A 15,235-nucleotide genomic window follows, 5' to 3' on the forward strand; every position below is an offset into this window, starting at 1 on the left:
TTCCCCCCCCAAATGGGATGTAATCTCTCCCCTCTTGCAGCCTGGAGGTAGAGTGCAGAACACCTGTGCAAACAGAGCTAAGGCAATGAGCACAAGCCACTGCTCCCTTCCTTTTGGGCAGCGAGTGGCTATACAGTGGAAAGCAGGTCTCCCTTTGGCATTACTTTAAATTATCATCATGTGTGGTTGACAGTATTTTGAGTGTTACCTAGAGGGGACGCATTATAAAAGAGGCAATTGCTCAGGTAGAGACATGCTGCCAAGAATAACAGGAAAAATACATCTATGATCTCAGAAAATCACATCATCTAATATACAAGAGGGAGGCTGATAAATCTTTTTTCAACAAGTGGGTCACAGTTATAGCCTGTTATGAAATTCAAACAGCTCTACTAAATCAGTGATCTTATTCTAACAGGAAAATTGAGTAAGCAATGCTGAGTGCCTGGAGATGTTACACAGGAAGGACGTTTGCTTCGTAGGTAACCTGGCCCTCCCACTTCACAAATGTTATATATGTGGCTGACAATGGAGGACATCAGAACTGAGAAGATGGAGACGGTAGTCCAGAACAGGCAGAAGTTACCATCTCTGGGATGTCTCCCTAATTAAATGAAGCTACTGCATCCAGAATGTGGCTGCTGTGCAATATGCACCACTGGCACTTCTGCATGCTGTGCATAGTGAGAGGTGATCTCTAGGCACCTCTTACTGGAAGATGCTCGTTGTCAATTTAGCTCCTATCAGCTGTTACATCCTCATTCTCCAGAAAGTTTTTAAACTAATGTTTACTAGAACTGCCTGATGAATACTGAGAGCCATGTAATCCTTCAGACAGCAGGAAAGACACCAGAAATTTATATGAATTTTCCTTCATGACCTAAAAAGATATACACTTATCTTGTATACTTAGGCAGGAGTAATCAACCTACCTTTAAAATTGGGACTGCACCCAGCTATGCTGCACTTAGTCTGTGCTAATAGGACACAAGAGCACGAGCTGAAGAGCTTCCTGCTATGTGCCAGATGCCTTAGCAGCAGCTCTTGTGCCCTTGCTTGGACACGGATGACTCACATGCAGGCAAATGCCTCATAAGCATTAGCGAGACAGTCTTAAACTTACCTTCTCCTAAGTACAAGCAAAGATGCTTTGAGCTTAGGTTGCAGCAGAGCTAACATCAGGGTGAAGTGGATTGTGGATATCTGCTGCCAGGTAAAACAGCCACTGCTTCTCAGATTTCCCAGAGCTCCTCTGCTGGACTCCAGCACAAGCTTCTGCCTTGCAGGTGGTGCAGACACGGCAGGGTGAGCCACCAGGGCCAGCAGAAACATGGCCCGTTGTCAGAGCAGAGCTGGTGAGCACACTTCCTTGTGCTCCTGTTGAGCGGGCTGAGGTAGGAGTTCCACTGCTGTAACAGGAAGGTCACCGCCATTGTAACAGCACTAAGAAAAAGGCAAGTGGCTGCATTTCAGAGCTGTAATTTTGTCTTAAGCCTTCCAGGTCAACGTTTTCACCACTCTGGACTGGGTAACACACTGTGGCTCTTCAGTTTCTATTTTTGGTTAGCTCAGCACAGTGAATTGTAAGCAGGCTGGCCGTGCTCACTGCTTGCCAGCACAAGCCAGCCAATCTAGTGCAAAATCTCATTACCAGTCTTTTATTTTCAACTCAGTTAAACTCTATTACCTCTCAGGTCTGCCAAAGTGCTTTTCTGCCTCTGTAGAGGAACAGTCTTTTCCTCCTGGAAAGCACTCATATCCCATTCTGTTCTTTTTTGTGCATGTACGTACACATCCAAGGGAGGGGTGGGAGGAAGGAGCAGCTCCCCTAAGAGACAAACATCCATTTCTCTCCCTAAGCTGGAAACCTATTTAAATCTGCTTGCTGGGAATCAGCCCTTCAGCTGCTTCCCAAGGCTCCGTGAGCAGGGTGAGCAGCTCTGCTCAGGCTTTAAAGGGCCTGGGCAGCCCCTTGCTCCAGGCTTAACATTCCCCACCCTGGATCCAGCTGCCAGCCAGCTGTGCCAGGCCACACCAATGTGGGCTACAGGCATCTGTGCTGATGGTCTGCACCGTGCGGGTGTTCTGCTTCTTTGTGGAAATGAGTAGCCAAAGCATCCTGGTATTTCTGAAGTCAAATATAGGATGAGTAGATTGTTTTTCAACAGGAAAAAAGATGAATGAAATGTTTAATGGGGGAAAAAGAAAAAAAAGTTGTTTTCAAATGAAGCAAAGGCAGGCTTTGTCAGATGCTTTTTTAATTCTTGAAAGAAAATGTAATTTTTCCAACTTTTAGGGTGTTTCAGTCCTCAGTTTACAGAGACTCTTGCTACTACTTAAAGGTTACGAATGTCCCAGAGCAAACTCACGCCTCTTGCAACTTCAGTCCTGTTTGTGCATCATTCCCACAGCTCAGTAAGTCTCCAGCCCTTCTCAGCTCCTTCCCTGGGCATGCACTTTCCTCACAAAGCCACCACACACGTTGCAGCTTGGGATGATGTGATGAGGACAGAATTTCCCAGTGATGGCTGTTTACAGCTGCTACATGCGTAGCTGGAGCCAAGCAATGAGCTGAGAACATGGACACTGCCATGCACCCCCAGTGACCTCCCTGCTGGCATCCAGGCAATGGGAAGGAAGGAGGAGGCTGTTCCTTTCAGAGGCAAGAGAACAAGAGCCAGATCTAAGGAGAACCAGCAGAGTGCAGGAAGCAGGAGAATGTGAGATGAAACCTGGGACCTACGCATCTGTTCCAGGGTGGCTCATTCAGATCTTACAGTGCAGTCTGTCCTTGTTCAGTGTGTACAGTTGGGTAATCAGGATGCTGGATGCAGTCTGATGCTAGATAAAAGCAGAGAAGTTTTGGTAGCTGCATGGCTCTTTATTGATTTTAATCTACCAATAATAATAATAATGGCATGATAAATGGGGCAAAATCTGTGGATGAAATCTTTTACAGGTGACAGCATTCACCATATGACTAGCAGATCATGGCTATTACACACAGCACTGCCTTCATGGCTGGATTCATGTTCTTATTTTGGAAATAGTTCCTGATCTTTCTCCTCTGACCAATGGGTAGGACCATGCCCGTGAGTGCTCGAGCCAGGCTGATCCTCTTATTCCGGATTGCATTTAACAAAAACTCCAGCTGGCTCCAGGCTTTCTGTGTGTGGAAGCATGTTACTCGGCACAGACTTTAGCATACCCGGTGCTGGTTTTTGAATAACAGAATCCTAAAATGGCTTGAGTTGGAAGGGAGCTTAAAGATCATTTGGTTCCAGGTTCCTGCTGTGGACAGGAACAACTCCCATCAGACCAGGTTGCCCAGCGTGGACAGGAAAGCATCCTTACCTCTGTCTGCAGAGACCTACCACTATTTGGGTTCGTCTTTCAGTAGTTACTGTCATTCAAGATCAACCAGGTACTATCAGCATTTAGGATCTCTTTCATGCAGAGCTTTGAGAACTGTAAATGCATTCAGTATGGCTGGTGCTAGCACAGTGTTGTGGGAATCACTCTTCTGCAGCTCCAGGGCTGGACTGGATGCCCACAGCCCCACAGAAACATTTATTTCACAGTAACAGCTCAGTTGCCTGTGGTATTCCCTGAGGCTTACCAGCAGGCTGGCAGGTTGCACCACTCGTTACTCCAAGGTGTGATCAGCTACACATTTCCCCTTCTCTTGATAGTCTGTCGTTAACACACTTAATAAACGTCATCCTGCTGCTGTTTCATTCTGTGTGGGAATCAGACAAAACATCACCCACAAGAGCTTGCCAGAATTGGAGCCTGTCCTGCTCAGGACCCACGTGGCTGCAGCTCAGAGCTCTGGACAGGGCAGAGAAAAATTCTCCCACCTGCAGCTTCTGTCATATCCTGGGAATCCAGCTCTGCAGCACAAAGTGAGTGTGAAGATGGACAGGTGGTGTTGGCATTTCTCTTCCAGTTTCTGTAGCAATTACAGCATTACATCATCAAATCTGCATGCTAAGCTAGATTAAAAGCACCAATTGATTTCAGTGTGTGGTTCCTAGGACCTTCGTTTAGTTGGCGGTTAACCTGGGGTTATGCATCCCTTGTATGCTCGAAGAACAGTGCCCGCACACCTCAGCTACAGCCATCTGAGGCTGTCTGCAAACCAAATCCTGGGTTACCGAGTTGGCACCAAGATGAGGGATGTGAAATTTGAGCCTAACATTAAGCATTCCTCTCCTAGAACAGTCCAGCAGAAGCAGAGCAGACTGCAGTCCTCCAGGGATAGCATCCTGTTAGCCTAATTGTAAAACAATCCTGTTTCTTCGTGCAGTTCCCTGCATCATCCACTGCTCATTTCCCAATTTCAGGAACAAGGACAAGGGTCTGGCAGGCAGCAGATTCTTTTGGTTCAGAGACTGATTCATACTCAGAGCACAACTGAAAAGTCAGTGTGCAATTTTGTAAGTAAAAGCTATGCTAAAATTTAGAATTACAAAATTAGCTTTCCGAAGTTTTAATGATTGACTGTGCAACATTAATAGTGTTGCTTGAATGCATTTATTTCTGAATACAGATAAGTTTATGTGCTCTGCTTTTTTGGCAGCTCACGTTCATTCTCTTTCCAGTGGGTGTTGAGAAAAAATGATGGGAGACAGAAGAAATAGGAAGGTTGTGCTAATCTGAAATAGTCCACACAGGCTGTCAGCACTACAGAGTGGACAAATAGTGTGCAAAGATGCGGCAGAAAACTAGTGGACCAAGTATGCTGCTTTCTAAACCTGCTTCCTTATCTAGACTGGCAAAGGCTGATGAAAAAAAGCTCTTCTATAAAAACAAAAACATCTTGTGTGTGTTCTGTGATGCCTTTCCCTCCAGAACCAGGTTGGCAGTGTCTCTTTAATGTGCAGCACTGTGAACTTAAAAGAAATCTCATTATCAGCCTTCCTAGCCTTAAGCACTTCATCAAGTATTCCACGGTCGCTGCCTTGCAGATGCTCCAGTTAAGGTGCTGGGTGGTGGAGTTTTGTTTGCATTCCCTTAAGCCCTTTTCTTGTTTTCATGTGTAGCTATAAATATCTTATCCCTGAGAAGACATGAAAGTAATCCTATAGACATTAATTAGATTCTACGTGATTTGTTTTTCAAATGCTGGAGCCACAAAGCCCAAGTTTTAATTACCCGTTTTTGTTTTGGGACTTCAAACTTTCAGACATATATCAACACCATCAGAAATATGTACAAATTCTCCTCCGAAATTCTTGTATTCTTTCCGCCAGCCAATTCTTAATAAGTAAGGAAGCATTTATGCCTGAATCAAAAAGCTGCGCACCCCTGAGTAAAAAAGTTCCAGTTTCTCTGCTGTGGGTCTCAGCACTTTGCATCTATCAGCTTTTGTTCACAGAGATCCTCAAGGTAGAAATGGAAAGCTGAGCAGTATAGCTCATTTCAGTTCACTTTTTTAACTCCGGAATTAAAGACAGGCAGCTTCATCCCAGAGCGGCCATTTCCACCCAGCTGGGTAAGGAACCACTGTCTGTATTCTTCACTCTAAATGTTGGTACAACAAAACCATATCACTTAAACTATACCCAGCTAATATTACACGCTTACATTATATATATCCAGACATGAAGGAAATTACTCCTTTCTGCAAACATTCCTGCAAAATTCAAGCAACTGGCTTTAGGCTGATGACCAGCGCGATGTTTTAGGTAGGTAGCTTTCATCAGAGTAGAAACTAGTAATGATCCATTGGTGTCAGGCTGCTAGCAGCTGCTGAGATGTAGCATTTTCAGACAGGATCACAGCAGCTGGGATTCACAGGTTGCCTTAATTCAGATTTCAAACCTAACCTTGAATCTCCCCTCATCACAGAGCAAATCACTGCAGAGCAAGGGCTGCTGGTAACCAGCCCACAGCTCTGGAGGCTGCACAGGGATGGGATGACACCATTGGGAGAGCTGAGTGGTGGAAGTGGCTTTTTGCAGAGGCTGCTGAAGGTATCATAATGACTTTGATGTACTTATATGTCTGTGTCTATTCCCAGTGATTCTTGGATTTGTTAGCAAGTTTCTGTCAATCAGAGCTGACAGGGATCTCAAAGATGGGCTTGAATTTACTCTAAGCTAAGTTAAATTTCATGAAATTACAAAGCTGATAGAGGAAAACAACCAAACCTGGTGGCCCCACACCAAAAGGCTACAAGAGCTCAGCTATTATTAGTGGTCAGGGAATGTGTTGGAGGAAGCAACATCTCTCAGCACCTACACTGTAAGAAAAGCTTCTTCCAGAGTTCTGCATGGATGGAAACCCATTATAATTAGTTAATAGAGATGCTCGGTTTTACAGATTGTTGTACTGTGACCATTCGTTTGTCCAATGTAAAAGCAGAGATGGACCATTAAATATGATGAATGCCTCCTTTCCTTTCTGTTTAGTGCTCTCCAAAGTTTCCCCCAGCAACACCCCTCAGATTTCATTCCTGCCTCCCTGCCAGAAATTAGCAGAATCTGGTTTAGATACCACATATATGCCATCCAAATCAGGACAGGTAGTCAGTCAGTGCATGTAGCACTCACTGTGCTTCTCTTCAGTTTCTCGTTTTGCAGAGGATGTGAGAGTAGATCTGGAGTTCTGCAAACTTATTGACTAACACGTGGGTGACTGTAAGTGCTGACTACCCTGGTCACAGATGCCTGTCTTTGGGAAAGGCCAGCAGTTAAAGCCATACAAAGACACCTCAGTGAGGGACAACAATCTCTCCTACCTGTGAGGAAAGAGCAAGGACACAGCTTGTGGCTGATTTTAGCTACAAAGTGGTGTTTTTGTTCTGGAAGGTAAGGGTCACTCACGTGCATTTCCCAGCTCTTTTCATTTGCTGTAGGTTGAACGTGCAAACTTTTCCATGGTTGTACTGAGAATGAGCCCGATATTTCTGTCATTCTCAAAACTGTAGTTCGGACTGGGCTGCTGGTGACCACCTACATTTTACTGACCAGCAAACAGAAGTTCCCTTATCCTGTACCATACATTGGTCGCTGGCTCAGTATAGCAGCTAGAAACCTTTCTCCCAGCCCAGGTGTGTGGAGCAGAAGGCTCCAGAGGAGGGGAGGAGAAACTGGATGAAGAAAGATACCTTGGTCAGCCCCAGGTAAGACAGAGTCACTGAAGCCAGGAGCTTTGAAATACCAAGCTCTGAAGCTCTGTCAAGAACAAACTGATCTTTCCCAAGCCTGAAACTCAGCCACATTGAGGTGAATTTCCAGAGTGAGTGAAGAACTTTTCCTGCCAAATTTCAAGCTTTTCTTCCAAATCATAGAATCATAGAATTACTCAGGTTGGAAAAGACCTTGAAGATCATCAAGTCCAACTGCAGCCTAACCATAGTACACTATTTCTAACAACCCTCTGCTAAACTGTCTCAAAAAGAGATTGCCATTTTCTTTTTTCACTGTGATGGGAACAGCATGGTTTTTCTTGTAATTGTTGAGAAGCAAAACATTTTGGGCTAAAACTTTTATATATGCTGAGCCTAACATACACAGACATCACACAAATCCAGCCTCTGACAGGCACCTGCCATGGAAAATCTTAGTCCTAATGGCTCATGTCTGGCAATGTCATGGGGCAGTGGAAAATGTGGTATAATAGCGGGAGTTCCCAGGCAGCGTTTAGCAGGTGAATTGTCCCAGCACCACCCAGAATTATCCCTCCACTGAAGAGCTTTGAAAAGATTCTAGAATCTTATTTGCCCTTTGCAGTAATTTTCCTTTTGAAAAGCCTTGGCGTGCATTTATTCACATGAAATAATGATTCGCGGAAGTAGAGGAAGTGAAAATCCCACCCATCCTTTTCTCTCCTGGTTTATTTATTTTCCATGTGAGATTAATGAGTTTCCTGCAGCAGGGCTAGATCCGCTCACACATTGTGTAGATAAGTTAATATTTATTTCCGTTTCCAAAGGCAAGCAGACACCTTCGCATTCCCCGTTTCTTTAAAGCAGAGATCTGTGTATAATACACCAAGTGCTGCCAAAATCAAACATCCTCAATTGTAAAGCACTACTTCCATATTGCGTGCTGCCATTGAGCAGACTGGTAAGTCAGAGCTGTACTGTTCGGTGCTGGCATGGAAGCTGAGTTAACTGGATCCATTTTACCGGCAGATACCTTGGAAAGAACACGTATGCTTTTTTAAAGGGCAGAGCCTGTCTTGTGCCAGGCTCAGCTGCTTGCAGCAAAGCTCATGAAAGCCAGTTTCCTATGGATTCCTCTCCCACATTCCCATGCACTCCCAGTTCCTTCCCGCGTCCCCGGTGCCATCGCTCCTCCCTGCAGCATCCCCCCTGTCCCTGCTCTGGGCAGTGAGCCGTTCTGTCTCTGCCTCTGCAGGAGCTGCAGATCATCACTTCTGCAACCTGCCAGTTTTCACAGAGCTTCCTACTCCAAGGCTTCTCTGTCGCGTGACACCAAGTTAAAAAGTGACCAGGAGATGGGCAGGCAGTGAGAATGCAGAGGCTTTATTTCCTAGGGGAAATGGGATTAAAAGGGGCTCCTTAAAATCAGGGCATTATCTAAAATAATTATATACAAGAAATGTTGTATGTGACTTGGTTCTGGAGCCTGTCTAAGCAGATGTTTATACTGTTATTAAACTCTTCTTCTCCACGGTCAACCCCACTGCATCAGATACTGCTTCTTTCTCCTTGGCCAAGTTCCCCTTAACAACATAGAAAATTCTTATTTGCTTTTACCCAATGACACAGCTGTACCAGCACAGGGAAATTGATTATACACCAGGTATTTGATAACAAGGATAACAAAACCACTGTGTCCTGTGCTTAGGACCTGGCAGCTGAGAGAAGCAGGAATGTCTTGGTTCAAATGTGCCTGCACTTCTGAAAAGAAATAAAAGCCTGTGAAGTTTCCTTCCCATGAATTTACAGTGAGTACAATAACGTTGGCACTTCTGTAGGGGAGCAGTCACAGTCACTGCTTTCATTATGGTGCTCCCTCTGCCACAGATAAAGAGTAAATGAGCCTCTGACTCAGCTCCAGATGTGTCCTTTATCACATAACCCAGACTCAGCTAGAATGAATTTTTCAAGGCATATGGCAGCTGTGATTGAGAATTTAAAGCAAATAACAAGCTTTCAGTATTATTACTACATTACCTCTATTGCTCACAATTTAGAAACCTGTGTTTTAAAAGCAGACCTGATGCTTCCAGCAGAGTGACTGGTGAGTGTTGTATTATACAGCCTCATGGAGAGCATCCTGCGTGTTCCGAGAGCTGCCTGATTCTCAGCTTGTGAGGAGCAATGGAAATTTGGAGCCTCTCCCTCCTCCCTCAGAGGCAACAGGCAGAGGAAGCTTGAAAAGGACAACTCATTTGCCACCTGTCATTTTAAAAGAGAATAAAGCATAGCTGATTACAGAAGTTCAAGGAGAAGATTGTGAAGGCTTCCAGAAGTGCCCTGGGGCTCCCAGGAAGGGTAAGCTCTGACAGAGCTCATAGCTGTACGAAGCCAGGCAGACATCAAAGAAATGAGAGTCCTTGGCACCCTCCTGTTCTCCTGTCCCTGCTCACTAGTAGCACACAACTGAGAACCACTGGAGCAGCTCAGTAGTGCCATGGCCATAAAGGTACAGACAAGGAGAGAATGTCTCAGTGACAAAGTACGTGCAGTTTTCATAAGAAACACACCATCCAAATTCTGAAGATCCACGAGGGAAGTATAAACATTTTCCCCATAATCAGACAGTTACACTTTTTAATTGCGGTCTTTTGGGAAATAATTTCTCAGGCTTTTTACTTCTAAGATTTGAGAGTTGCAAATGAAAACACACGTGACCTAAAATCTGCTCATTTTACATCAGCCTTGCCTTTCAGCAACCGGAAAATTTGGACTAACAGCTTGTGAAACTGCTATGCCATGGGCTCTGAGGACTCAACACACTGCAGCACTGCAGATGCAGAGCTTGTAAGGAACAGGAGGGGAATATCGTCATAAAAACTGGACCTGTAGATCAGAACTTTGTGAACACTGCAGTAAAAAGCTGGGTTAGACTTTACATTCTGTCTAAAAAAGAGTTTTTAAAATCTTCCTATGTTGTTAATCTTTTAGAATTTTCTTTCAACAACGAGTTTCCTTTCTGCAAAGAAGAACAAACCCACATTTGATCTCCAAAGGCCATGGAAACATACCTTATATGTTTGCATGGGACTAGTTTCCATACATCTTTTGCTTTGGGATTACACTCACAGGTAAGTGCCCAACTTGTAGGCTGCAGACTCTATTACATTTCCTCCCCTTCCACCATCTCACTCTTGGACTTGCAGTGACCCAGCTTCAAAGAGAGAGGCGCACTTTCTTCCCTACCCGCACCATTTCATAGCTTACTGACTCGCTGTCTTTGGAACAACTGATTTAAATCCTTTAAGCAGAAGAGAATTAAAGTGATCTCTCTTTTCCAGAGCTTTACCTTCTAGGCTGTTGCACAAACAGCAGAAGATACTCTCTGGTGTGTTTTGAAATGGAAGAGGTCATGGATTCTGCTATCTTAGATGCAAAGATACAGAGCTGCTCACCTCAGCAAGATAGCTGCATCTCTGGACAAATGTTTCTGCAGAAGTTTAGATACCGATGATGCTCAGGTGCCCTTAAGCTCAAGACATATAACAGGGCTTTATTCCGTGCTTCTCGCCTATGTTTTGCTCTGGGCATGTAGAGATTTCTTCTTGAAAGAAACCCCTTGAGGTGGTTCTGCCTTCCTGAGAATGAGCCTGGGTCCTCTCTGCCACAATAAGCATAACCAAGTCATTTTGGCCACCACAGCAAGGCCTTGCTCTGAAATTTTACTCCTGTCCTCCATCACATGCCACAGGTCAGTGTTAGATGCCCAGTCTGGTGTGACTGCCTTTTGATGACAGTGGTGCAGGTAGCTGCTCTTTCCACATTTCCCACCACCAGATGTAGAAAGGTCTCTAAATGAGACATAAAGGTTCACTCACTTTCAGGCATTCTCCAAGACCAAGGGCCCAGAAAGGCTTCTTTGCACTGAAAGGATGAACCTGAAAGAACGTCATGGGAGTGGAAAGTGACTGCAAAGGCAGAGGCTCCATCTCTGTGTGGGATTCCCAGCATCAAAAACTTGGGAAAAACTGGGCTCTTTCAGTGCTGGAGGTTGGACTGCAGCCTTTGTGTCCTTGATCTGTACGGAGAGGAAGGAAAAGCAATTTTCAGATCAGAATTTGTGAAGTTTCTCCCCCTTTCCAGATCTACAGGAAAACTTACCACATCTCACACATATTAGTAACATATTGCTAGATTTTATCTTATGGTTGGTAGGCAAAAATATTCATAAAGTTACATGATTATTACAGTGTGGAGACTAGCAGGTTTGTAGCTGTAAAACATTTGTAAGTGGGAGCTAAAAGAGAACTTGAGCTTGCAATATGAAATTGTTTTGGTGGTCCCTGTGTCCTCAGGTCCCCCTGGATGTGTTCTGTACTTGCAATCATAGTTTCATACCACGGGAACAGAAAAGAAAAAAAGAAAGTTGAAGTGGAAAATAAGCAAGATTATATTTGCAGAGAAGAGACCATAAAAAGAAAAAAGCCACATCACACTTCCTTTCAACTGTTGCTTCTTCAAAGACGCTGCTTTCAACTGTAGAGGTAAAAACACTAACAAACGGTTCTGAAATTTGGTAATTGCCAATATCACTTGAAGCACTTTCCCACTAATTCCAAAGCTAATAAATAAATTAAAGACACTTATTTATCATTAGCTGACATTTGCATAAGCTCACGGCTCCTGAACAGGCTGCAGCTCTGTAACAAATGGCTCCAGCATAGCTATACGCAGAGCTACAAGAGCCTTCAAAACCAGCTGGGAGTGGCAGGCAGCCTTGGCGCTGTGCTGGAGGCAGATTGTGGTGGGTTTCAACCCTCTGATCCCTTCCTTGGCGTGGCACAGAGCAGGGCACCACCACTGGCACAGGTGGGCATCTCCTTTCTTCTACCCACCTGGTGGTCATGCTCATCATCAAAATACTCTTCTTCAGAAGCCATTCACATCCTCATAACACCAAACTTCTAATTTGCAAAAATATAAATAAAAATAGGAAATGAAATACCAGTGGAATTTACCCTTTTGTAAAGAAAGCAAGGTCTTGTAGAAAGTGGGAGCTAAATGGGACTTAGCTAACACAGGGCCCTTCAGCAGACTGCAGTGTGGAATTACATGCACTGCATTTTACTCATCATGCAATGAACCACTGCAGCCTAAGCACACCACTGAATAAAACGTGCTGGGCAGCTTTGGGCAGCGAGGAGTCTGGTTCTCATGCTCAGAAACAGAAATGTTTCCCTTTCCTAGCTGCTGTAATAGATTTGCCCTACTCACAGAACCAAGAGAAGAGCTGTAAGTTATGAGCAAATTCTGACCGCTTCCTCTTTGAATTCCTGTTGCCATTCTTCCCACCCACTGTGTTCCTTTTTTCATAACTGCTTCTGATAGCACACATGCTTGTCTTAACGAGAGGGCAAATATCAGAAAAGAAACTGCCCAAGTCAAGGTTCACTTCTATTCTAACAGTGTTTCAGAGCTGTGTTGAGATGAGGCAGGGAGGTCTGGCACCACAGGAAATGCAGGATATGAGGATCCCTGCGGAGCACTTCACACTATTGCCTGACACATCAGATGCTGCTGATCAGTAAATCAAAGGAACAGCCAGTTCTGCCTCTGACTTGCTGAATACAGGAGAGAGGTACAGGAAAGGTACAAGCTTGTGGCTTCACTGTAAAAGTCTGTGATGGGGAAGGTTCACATGCATGGGATAAAAACAGACAGGTCTGTGATAATAAGACAAGGATGCAGCTCTGCATGCAGGTTACCATGCGGAGATTTGCATCTGTATTTGCTGCTGAGAAAAACATGAAATATGAAATACTCTGTCAAATAAGAGATTTCCAATCTCTGCCAATTTCCACCTCTGCCAAGGGCAGAGTGTTCACTTTTGCCCAAGCAGTGACCTTTACAAACGAGACATGGCACAGAAGAATCAAAACTGGCACCAGAGAGTCTCAGAAGCATCCCTTCCCCACAGATCTGTGGCTCCTGTAGGAAGGAAGCCTGAATGTGTAAGCAGGCTGAGGCACAAAGCCCTGGGATGCCTTGAGAGCAGCCCTGGGGAAGCGCTCAGCTCCTGCCCCTGCAGCTGTGCAGAGGACAGATAGTTGCAGATAAGGCTGGGAAGGGTGGACTGCACGAGAGCCCACACTGGCTGGGTTAGGCAGTGGCCAGACTATGATTTCCTCAGCAGTGCTAGTGGCCAAGTGTGCAACAGAGGTGTGGCTCTCCTAATAAAATATTTCCTACCTTGATCAGCGTGCTGTTTGCCTGCTGATGAGCTGCCCCTCTGATGGAAGCAGTAGGCTGTTTTCTTGCAGCTGTTCTTACAGCAGTTTTAGCACAGAACACAGAAAAAGCCTCAAATGCAAAAAGACGCCGAGACTGTGAAAAAAAAAAAGACTGTGAGCTGCTGCCATCAGGCTGCCTGCTGCTGTAAAACCTGATTTGAAACCTGCCTCTGCACTGCCAGCAGGCAGCTGGAGGAACAAAGCAGCCACTGGCCTAAGCAAGGACCAGACTGCGAAAGGATTTTAGGTGCCTCAGCATGCAGGCAGACGTCCCTCAGGACTTCTAAAGGCCCCTAAGAATTAAGGATGGATTTTGTTGAACTGTTCAACACCTCTAGGATTGTGGCCTTGAGCCAAAAGGCAGATGCAGTACTACGGGAACTGAGGTGCAAAAGATGAACATTTAAAATGTACGTGCCGTGATCCCAGAAACAGCAAGGGAAGTGTCAGATCAGTAAGGGATGAGGAATCCCAGGCAGCAAAGGAATCTGCAGGGTGTCAGTGGGATGCTGCGGCCTCTGGCAGGAATGAGCAGGTTGCACACATTCCCACTCTGCCTTAGCATTTGCTGTTTGCTTACTATAAACACAGTTAAATCAAAAGTGTAATTCAGGAGAGCAGAACTTGGTCTGCTGCGAGCAAGAATTACAGCTTGTTGCCTGTGACCTTTCTGCACTCCTGAGCTACTTCCTGGGTTTACTTGAAGGTTTGGGGAGTCCATCCACAATAGTTCTGCCCGAGGATTATTTATTTCACTCCTTAATGGGTGTTGACAGGAACATTGCAACTACGGGGCATCTCGTGCACTTTTTAACAAGAGCCAGGATTTCTACTTCACAGTTTACAATTTGAGTTAAGCATCCCAATTACAGATCTCTCTTTAAAATGATGTATCATACACTCCCCCGCATCTTATTTGATTGGGGTTGGCTCCATGGATTTTCGGTGTCTGTGTCTGCTGCATCACTGTCTGGAGGTGCCAGGTCTATCCATCAACTCTAGAGGGAAGCAAAGACAAGCCAGCTTCTAAGTCAGACCTCTCTCTCAGATGCCTATAATTAGGTGGGATGGATGCAGGCTTTACCATAAGCCATACGCTTCAATTACCCTTGCTGTTTAAAGGACACAGCAATTCTGCCCTCCCTGGTGTGCCCTTATTTAAGTTCTGTGCAACATAACGAGGGATGAAAACTCTAAAAGTATTTACAACACTCATGAACAAGAGCAGAAAAAAAAGGTTGGTATGAAACATTGCATTTGCTTATTCATACATAAGTTGAATCTTTGAAAATGATTTGCCCCTTCCTATCTGTTTTCTCTGTAGCGTTTTTTGAGAGCAAGCTCCATTTCAGTTCTCTTGCAGAGACAAGCTTTGCAGTGAGACCTGGGCAAATAAATAGGATGGCAGGGCAGTCACCAACCACTTTAACAAGAGCAAGTGCCAGATTTGGCTCCTGGGACAGGGCAGCCCCTGATGACACACATGGACTGAAGGATGAGAGGCTGGAAGGCAGCTCTGCAGAAACAGGGCTGTGGTTGATGGCAAGGTGAATGTGAGCCAGCAGTGTGCCCTGGCAGCCAAAGGGCCAACCGTGCCCTGGAGTGCACCAGGCCCAGCACTGCCAGCAGGAGAGGGAGGGCTTGCCTGCTCTGCTATGTGTAGCCTCAGCTCCAGCACTGGGTGCAGTTTGGCCCAGCAATATAAGGACACAGAACTATTAGAGAGCATCCAAAGGAGACGGTGAAGGGTCCGGAGGACAAGATGTGTGAGGAACAGCTGAGGTGTCCGGGTGTGCTCAGCACAGAGCAGTGGAGCTGAAGGGAGGCCTGA

General features: G+C 45.2%; 1 protein-coding gene across 1 annotated transcript in view; it reads right to left on the reverse strand.

The window, feature by feature from the left end:
- The window catches only part of MPP7 (MAGUK p55 scaffold protein 7), a 144,300-nt gene extending 142,852 nt beyond the window's left edge, over window positions 1-1,448 (reverse strand). The window contains exon 1 of the mRNA XM_072329434.1: window positions 1,124-1,448. The gene's annotated coding sequence lies outside the window, so the exon portion shown is untranslated. The remainder of the gene's footprint in view (window positions 1-1,123) is intronic.
- Window positions 1,449-15,235: the final 13,787 nt, after the last annotated feature.

The sequence above is a fragment of the Excalfactoria chinensis genome, chromosome 2 (genome assembly GCF_039878825.1).
Source record: "Excalfactoria chinensis isolate bCotChi1 chromosome 2, bCotChi1.hap2, whole genome shotgun sequence".
In the NCBI taxonomy this organism is placed as follows: domain Eukaryota; kingdom Metazoa; phylum Chordata; class Aves; order Galliformes; family Phasianidae; genus Excalfactoria; species Excalfactoria chinensis.